The sequence below is a fragment of the Macrobrachium nipponense genome, chromosome 28, assembly GCF_015104395.2.
Source record: "Macrobrachium nipponense isolate FS-2020 chromosome 28, ASM1510439v2, whole genome shotgun sequence".
Taxonomy (NCBI): domain Eukaryota; kingdom Metazoa; phylum Arthropoda; class Malacostraca; order Decapoda; family Palaemonidae; genus Macrobrachium; species Macrobrachium nipponense.
This window is the reverse complement of record NC_087217.1, coordinates 48,758,394-48,767,498: the sequence shown is the minus strand read 5'-3', so window position 1 is coordinate 48,767,498 and position 9,105 is coordinate 48,758,394.

Genomic DNA, 9,105 nt, shown 5'->3' with positions numbered 1-9,105 from the left:
CGTACTGGGCAATTCAAACCAAGATATACTTATGTGTACAATACTAATCAAAACATAAATACGCACACGAAGAGAGAGAGAGAGAGAGAGAGAGAGAGAGAGAGAGAGAGAGAGAGAGAGAGAGAGAGAGAGAGGCTGACTGAAAAAAAGGAGAGATCCTGATGAAACAAACAGTCATAAATGTACCACAAAACTTACGAGAGAGAGAGAGAGAGAGAGAGAGAGAGAGAGAGAGAGAGAGAGAGAGAGAGAGAGAGAAAAGATAATGGAGGGCTGTAAAACATCAATAACAGCTTGCAAAAACTTTACCACACCGTAATCAGAAGGCAATAAAGAGGGATTTGCTTGAATTGCGGTTTGTCGTTTTCATGAAATAATAACTCAATCGCTAACGGTAGCAGCAGGAGGTATAAGAAAAAAAATATATATATATAAGCTTTCGCTTATGAATATGTAAATAAAAAAAAAAGAATTGTGGTTATGTCAGGACGTAACACGTAACATAAGCACTATAATTCTCTCTCTCTCTCTCTCTCTCTCTCTCTCTCTAATAAGGAAGCAGTTAAAGACCTTGGTGTAATGTTGAATAGGAACATGTTATGCAATGATCAAATAGCAATTCTATAGGCAAAATGTAAAGCAAAAATGGGAATGTTGTTACGGCACTTCAAAACAAGAAAAGCTGAACACATGATTCTGCTTTATAAAACGTATGTTCGTAGCCCACTTGAATATTGCAATATGATATAATAGTACCCACACTACCAAAAGGATATTGAACAAATAGAGAGTGTACAAAGGTCCTTTACAGCTAGAGTAGAAGAAGTCAAGTATCTTGACTACTGGGAAATACTACAATTTTTAAAATTAAATAGTCTAGAAAGGAGAAGAGAACGCTACATGATAATTCAGGCAAGGAAACATAGAAGGAATTGCCGAAAACATCATGTAACTAAAAATATCAGAAAGAGCAAGCAGAGATAGATTAACAGTGCCCAAAACTATACCAGAAAAACTAAGGAAAGCATTCAGGACATTAATCTACTACGCACCAGCATCAATAATGCAGGGTCTATTCAATGCGTTGCCAGCTCATCTGAGGAATATATCAGGAGTGAGCGTAGATATGTTCAAGAATAAGCTCGACAATTATCTAAGCTGCATCCCAAACCATCCAAGATTGGAAGATGCAAAATATACCGGAAGATGCATTAGCAATTCTCCGGTAGACATTAGAGGTGCCTCACACTGAGGGACCTGGGGCAACCCGAACAAGATATAAGGTCTGTAAGGTAAAGGTAAGGTCTTAAGAATTTGAAATAAAAATACACAAACTGAGGTTACATCAAGACGAAACATAAACAAATATACAAAGCAATTCCATACTCTCTCTCTCTCTCTCTCTCTCTCTCTCTCTCTCTCTCTCTGTCTCTCTCTCTTAAGAATTTGAAACAAAAATACATAAACTGAGGTTTATATTGACGAAACATATACAAATGAACAAAGCAATGCAATATTCTCTCTCTCTCTCTCTCTCTCTCTCTCTCTCTCTCTCTCTCTCTCTCAGTCATCTTTAAACTTCTTGCATGCAGTAGAAATGTTGAAAGGATGAGACAATCTAGAATCATATTTGAAGTACCTGTAATATCGAATCTACGAAACCACAGAAATAATAATAATAATAATAATAATAATAATAATAATAATAATAATAATAATAATAATAATAATAATAATAATAATAATAATAATAATAATAATTCGCTATATAAAAATCTAACCACCTCACTATTTTTAATCAATTTTATCTTCAGCCTCAATTTCACCATAAATGCAGACAATGAAAAGCTTAAATGAACAAAAATTCAAGTATTTTTCGGTCGTTCCCTTCAAAAAAAAAAATTATATATATAGTATATAACAACAGACATTTTACAATAAACCACCGAAAACATAATGTAGACAGATGTATGGTCCAATCCATCAGGGTAGATGAACTCCATCAAAAGACGTCTGGTAGAAAAAATGCCTAGATCATTTTTATAGAAGACTGTCCAAGGAAGAGAATTAAAAGAAGAAGAAGAACAAGAAGAACAAGAAAGAAGGAAAGATAGAAGGAAAGAAAGAAGAGTGATCTGACAATTAGCAATAAATCGCGCGCGTAATGAAAGTCGAAATATAATCGCTTGCGAGAGAGTCCAATATGATAATATTATGGAGCATAATCATGCACTATAGATTACCTAAGAGACGTCATTAGGAAAACCACAGATCATCGCCGCGCCCAGTACACAAATCAACAGATGGCGCTACCTGTCGTAAATCAGATTAAAAAGTGTGTGTGGGCATGTACTTATGTAAGGCTGCCTCAGGTCCCCCCCACCCCCACCACTCGCTACGTCTTTTGGTCAAAATTTGCCCAATTTTCTCCTGGCCAGTATCTGTCTCAGAACGACCTAATCCTTGGTCATTTTGCCTTAAAAATTTATTCTTAGCATTTTGCGGGAGTATTAGCTTTAATATATGCCCGTCAAAGAGGTCTTTCATAGTCATGAATTAGCCAAGCAATATGTAAGGCTTCTCTTTTATTAATTTTGAAGTATTTCTGTTTTCAGTTCCATACCGGCGTTTCAAAGCACAGTTATTATTATTATTATTATTATTATTATTATTATTATTATTATTAATATATGTTTTTAACGAGTAAATACCATCTTGTTACTTTTGTGGAGGTTTCCTTTGCACCTTACATTCTGTAGATGCACTTAGTTCTGTCCTACAAAAAATATGTAATGTGTTTTAAACAAATAATCCTTGTACTACTAAACCTATATATTATTATTATTATTATTATTATTATTATTATTATTATTATTGGAGAAACAAATCCACAATTATGTTAATGTGCACAAACTTTAAAACAAGGATTTATTAGTTATTATTATTATTATTATTATTATTATTATTATTATTATTATTATTATTATTATTATTATTATTATTATTCAGGAAAATTGAGAAGACCCAGTATAAGATTAATTCGAACAACAACAACAACAACAACAACAACAACAATAATAATAATAATAAATTATCCTTATCTTTATTACCTAGTCACCCGATTCATTGCTATCAATTCCCCACTGTTTAGCATTACCTGACGAACCCCGAACACTGCTGAGCACTTTATCCTTTACTCAATATAAAGTCTTGCTTTATCTCTTGCTTTATTCCCCCTCTCATCATTTTAATAAATCCTGCTCTCTTCTTTTTTTTTTTTTTTTTGCATTGTCCTCGGGGGTCGAACGCAACTACTACTATATTTCTTGTTTATTTCTCATTTTCCGTTTCCCCTCTCTCTCTCTCGCGCTCTCTAATCACCAGTAGTAAGTTTTTAATGTTATTTCATTTTCCTCCCTAATCCCTCTATTTATTCTTTTCCTTTTGCCCTCACCCCTTTACCTACATCTCCTGACTTTATAGGGGCCCCGACTTTTACGCTCCGTTGCTAATTCCTCTCCTTCACGATAACCTCTCTCTCTCCTTTGTATTTGTTAAACTTCCATTTTTTTTTTTTTGTCATTTTCTACTTTTTCTTGTTCGTATCAAATTCCTGATTGTTTCCTGACTCTCTCTCTCTCTCTCTCTCTCTCTCTCTCTCTCTCTCTCTTCAAGCCTTCCCTTCATATTTGTTAAATTTCTATTTCTATAATTTTTTTAACCTATCAAACTCTTCATTGTTTCCGCCCCTTTCCACATCTCTCTCTCTCTCTCTCTCTCTCTCTCTCTCTCTCTCTCTCTCTCTCAACATTCCCTTTGTACTTTGCTATATTTCCATTATAATCATTTTTTTCTTTTTTTTCTTCCTCGTTTAAAACTCCTGATTGTTATCCTCTCTCTCTCTCTCAACATTCCCTTTGTACTTGCTATATTTCCAGTTTTTCATTTTTTTATTTTTACTTTCTTGGTTTCAAACTCCTGATTGCAATCCTCTCTCTCTCTCTCTCTCTCATCCACCCCTTCCTGTATTCATAAAAAAAAAAGTAGCGGGCATACCTAGCATACCCGAGAGAGCGTCTGTCAAGCATAATGCATACATATGCACACATATACATACACGCGCATACAGAATCATACGAGTATACAAGCCTTCCCCTTCCCCTTCCCCTTCCTTTCTCGTTGCCTTCCTCTCTTCCCCATACTTACTCGTACGTTCCCCATCCCATCTATTTTTCTAATGGCTTCATTAAACAACTATCATTTGCATTTCTTCCCCCTTTCTGGTTACTCCCTTTATAATCTATTAGCCGGGAGGAGGAGGAGGAGGAGGCAATAGATTGTGGGTGGGGAAGGAAGAAAATGAGCTAAGACGAAGTTCGGATGAAAAGGAAGAACAACAAAGAAGAAGAAGAAGAAGAAGAAGAAGAGGAGGAGGAGGAGGAAGAGGAGGAGAAGGACCTAGGTTGTGCGTGGGGATGGAAGAAAGTAAGATAAGAGGAAGTTCGGATAAAAGGAAGAACAACCATGAGGAGAAAGAAGGAAGAGCAGGAGGAGGAGGAACTTCGTTTGAGGGGAAGCGGCCGAAAACTATACAGGAAGAGAATGAGATAAGACACGAAGTAAAGTCGAATGAAAAGGAAGAACAGCTATGAATACAAAGAAGGGAGAGAAGGTAGAAAATCAGGAGGAGTTAGAAATAGGAGGAGGAGAGAACACTCCCCCCTCCCCCAACCCCGCCCGGCACCCATCTCCATCACCCGGTCCAACAGGTCCATGAGGCACCCAACAAGCGGGAAATGAGGTGCAGATAAGGTGCCAACTCGGGCCTGATGGATGGCACACAAATGGCACCCACATGACTCGAGCACTCGTTCACTATTAAAAGATGTGCCGGTAAAAAAAAAAATATGGGCAGGGAGATGATGATGATGATGATGATGATAATGATAATGATAATCCGAAAGAGTAAATAAATTCGGGTTGCTACGCCATTTTGCTATGTGCTCAGGGAAGATGCTAATGTATAAAGTTAATGTGCTTATTGCTTGTGCATGTTTGTTACTGGCATTATTATTATTATTATTATTATTATTATTATTATTATTATTATTATTATTAGTGATAGTAGTAGTAGTAACAGTTACTACTTTGCTTTCATGTAAAACGCATTTTGTACTATCTTATGTACTGATCCAATGAAGACATTAAGTTTGGCAGTAAGCTGATATAAAGCATATAATTATTATTATTATTATTATTATTATTATTATTATTATTAGTGATAGTATTAGTAGTAGTAGTTGCTACTTTGCTTTCATGTAGAACGTACTTTGTATTGTCTTATGCACTGGTCCAATCAAGACAGTTAAGTTGAAATAAAGCATAATAAAATAATAATAATAATAATGAAATAATAAAAATAATAATAATAATAATAATATATATTATTATTATTATTATATTATTTATTATTTATTATTATTATATTATCCATTTAAGTTGATTCTATCAAAACTGCAAATCAAAACTGCATTTTTCTTTAAAAGCCAATGGCAGCACAACGTAATAACAACGGTGTAATACATCTACCTGTATTACATTACATTACAGAGAGAGAGAGAGAGAGAGAGAGAGCCATATCCACTCTCCTAGTAACTAATGACGATCATGTCAGCTACAAGGTTCAGCGTGGTCATGTGAATGCAGTAGCGTGTCAGGGTGACGAATGTCAGATGACCCCTAAGTGACACCGAGGTGTCAGAGGTGACGAATGACACGACAAAGAATGACGGATGATGGAAGAGGAAGAGGGCGCTTCGAACAAGGAGGACGATCCGAGTTCAAGATGTTCGCTTGTAGTAATTATATTTTCGTAACTGCATGATGTATTGTATTTGTATAGAGGTCTTGTGCTGAAATAATTGAACAGGACTTTATACAGACTGGGGCCGTGAAAACGGCTGTTATTATTATTATTATTATTATTATTATTATTATTATTATTATTATTATTATTATTATTATTATTATTATTATATTATTATTATTATTATTATTATTATTATTATTATTAACTGAGAGCAGTAATTCACTCTTCCTTTTCAGCGATCTTTATTTGAATTCCGTATATGCTTATGGGCTTTAGCTGAAAACTAATGGTAATGAAATATTATTATTATTATTATTATTATTATTATTATTATTATTATTATTATTATTATTATTATTATCAACAGCCAAAGCAGGAGTATAACTTAAAAGTTTAACCTTGTGTATTGAAACGTGCTCACCTTATCGATATCTGCTAATGATCCGGAGCTGAAATACAGCATATTATTATTATTATTATTATTATTATTATTATTATTATTATTATTATTATTATTATCATTATTATTATTATTATTAATATTTTGGAAGAAGACCCTCTTTTAAACAAGTTGAATAAATTGGCAGAATTCATCAAATTAATCTTATATATCATCTTTTCTATTTTTTTCTTATTACTCGCTTTTCTGGCTCAGCGATACTTCTTAATAATTGGCCAATATTCATATTGGGAGAAATGATGATGATGATGATGATTATTATTATTAATTACAACAAAAAGCGACTGCCCTCCTGTTCTCACGAGGGCTGCCATTCGTCAATAAGGGTTACGATACCAAGGGCGAGGAAAGACTTCAAAGACCTTCGGCTCAGGCAATTACCCAGGACAAATTGACAAAGCAGCGCTTGACACAGTTATAAATAACAATAACGGGACTTGACAGTGTTTTCGCATACTACGTTATGTATGTGTTTATTTTTTTTCAGTTGCCGGATAAATAGATGAGCCATTCGGGTCTGAAGATTTTATTTTATATATGCGTCTGTAGTTTAGATTTTATGTATGCATGCATATTATATATATAGATTATATATATATATATATTTATATATATATATATCTATATATATATATATATATATATATATATAAAATAGAGAGAGAGAGAGAGAGAGAGAGAGAGAGAGAGAGAGAGAGAGAGAGAGGAGAGAGAGAGAGAGAGAGAAATATATATATAGTATATATATATATATATATATATATATATATATATATATATATGTATGTGTGTGTGTGTGTGTGTGTGTGTGTGTGAGTGTTTGTGTATGTGTGTGTGTGTCAAGCCGCTCTTAAGTGTTTATGAAAGGGATTGAATACGAATACGAGGATGAAAAACAAATTACGTACATAACACATAAATAAATAAATTCATAATTTAAATATATAAATATACAAATGAATAGTTCAGTATTTCCTGATTACAAACTGATCTATCAGCAAAAGGCTAAGCAGCGAATTAATTTACGAGAGGTCAAGAGAAATATAGATATCATCCTAACAGAAATAATATACATTAGTTGGTAATACAAAACCAATCTTAAACTAACTAGATGATAATAATAATATGTAAAATCAACGCAACTGAGGCAGCAATTACTTTTAATAAAACATGTTTAAAAGAGGGTTTACTTCCAGCATACAATAATGATAATAATAATAATAATATTAAAAGAAGTAGCCATCAATAATAATAATAATAATAATTAATAATAATAATAATAATGATATAAATAATAATAATATTAAAAAGAAGTAGCCAATAATAATAATAATAATAATAATAATATAATAATATAATAATAATAATGATATAAATAATATTAAAAGAAAGTAGTCAATAATAATAATAATAATAATAATAATAATAATAATAATAATAAAATAATAATAATAATGGGATGATAATCATGATGATAGCACTACAAACGATAAAGTTACAGGTATAAATAATTGTACCGTACTCTAGACCATTTAACACAGGTACGATTGCCTTTTAAAAAAAATAAAAGGAAAAGGAAGATGGTCATCTAAGAAATGAGACAAGAAAAATAAAAAAAAGAGTAAATGCCACCCGCTTTGAGCTCCGATGGACACCCCCTCCCCCGCCCAAAAAAAGACCCTCAAATAATAAGAAAAAAGACCACACGTACTTTACCTCTGTGAGCAATGCTATTAAGAGAGCAATTACCATCCACACATAGAGCAACGAAGACGATACAATTACGAGCAGTACATTTATGCCCGGCGCGCTGCTCATGCATATATTAGGGCAAAATATGCTTATAAATTACACTCTCTTTCCGGTTGCGCAGCCATCTTTTTTTCTTCTTTTTTTCCTGCGCCCTCCCTTGCTAAATTGTCTTTACCAGCCCCTTCCTATTCCTCCTCTCCCCTCCCCACTCTAACCCACCCCCCACAACAGCCGGCCCGTCCAAATGCCCTTTCTCTCGTCTGACGGAGGTATTGACTACTACAGTCCACAAACCAATGAGAGAGAGAGAGAGAAGATGAGAGAGGAGAGAGAGAGAAGAGAGATATATATATATATATATATATATATATATATATATATAATATATATATATATATATATAGAGAGAGAGAGAGAGAGAGAGACTGAGAGAGGAGGGAGATGAGAGAGGGTAAGAGAGAGAGAACGGAGGAACATTCCCCCAACAGAGAGAGAGAGAGAGAGAGAGAGAGACCGCATTCTCCCAAAAATAGGAAAAACGCTATAACGCTCGGAAATGTTGAAGAAATTGCAGTGCAATGACCATTCCTAGCACCCCCCCCCCCCCAATCCCATTTCCTTTATAGGGTAGTTTTCATTTTCCTTTTAAGACGCTTGTAATGAAAGAGGAGGCCAGGCGCTTTACAGCCACTCTTCATAACTACTCCATTTAATAAATTTTCTCTCGAAAGTTTATGTGGGTTCGAACCCCTACCGTGGGAAAACGTTGCGCGCACGCTTCGGTACAATTTTTTTTTTTTTTTTTTTTTTGTGTGGCCTAAGCACAGAGCTGGGTAGTACCTGGTAGATGGTCAATTGTTTTAGGTCGCATTCAGACTGACATAGAGTTATCCTGACTTATACCGAGAATATTAAATGTGACAAAGAAGAAAACTAACACCATCTGAAGCCAACCCCTCTAAAAAGATTAGCGAGAATATATATATATATATTATTATATATAAATTATATATATATATATATA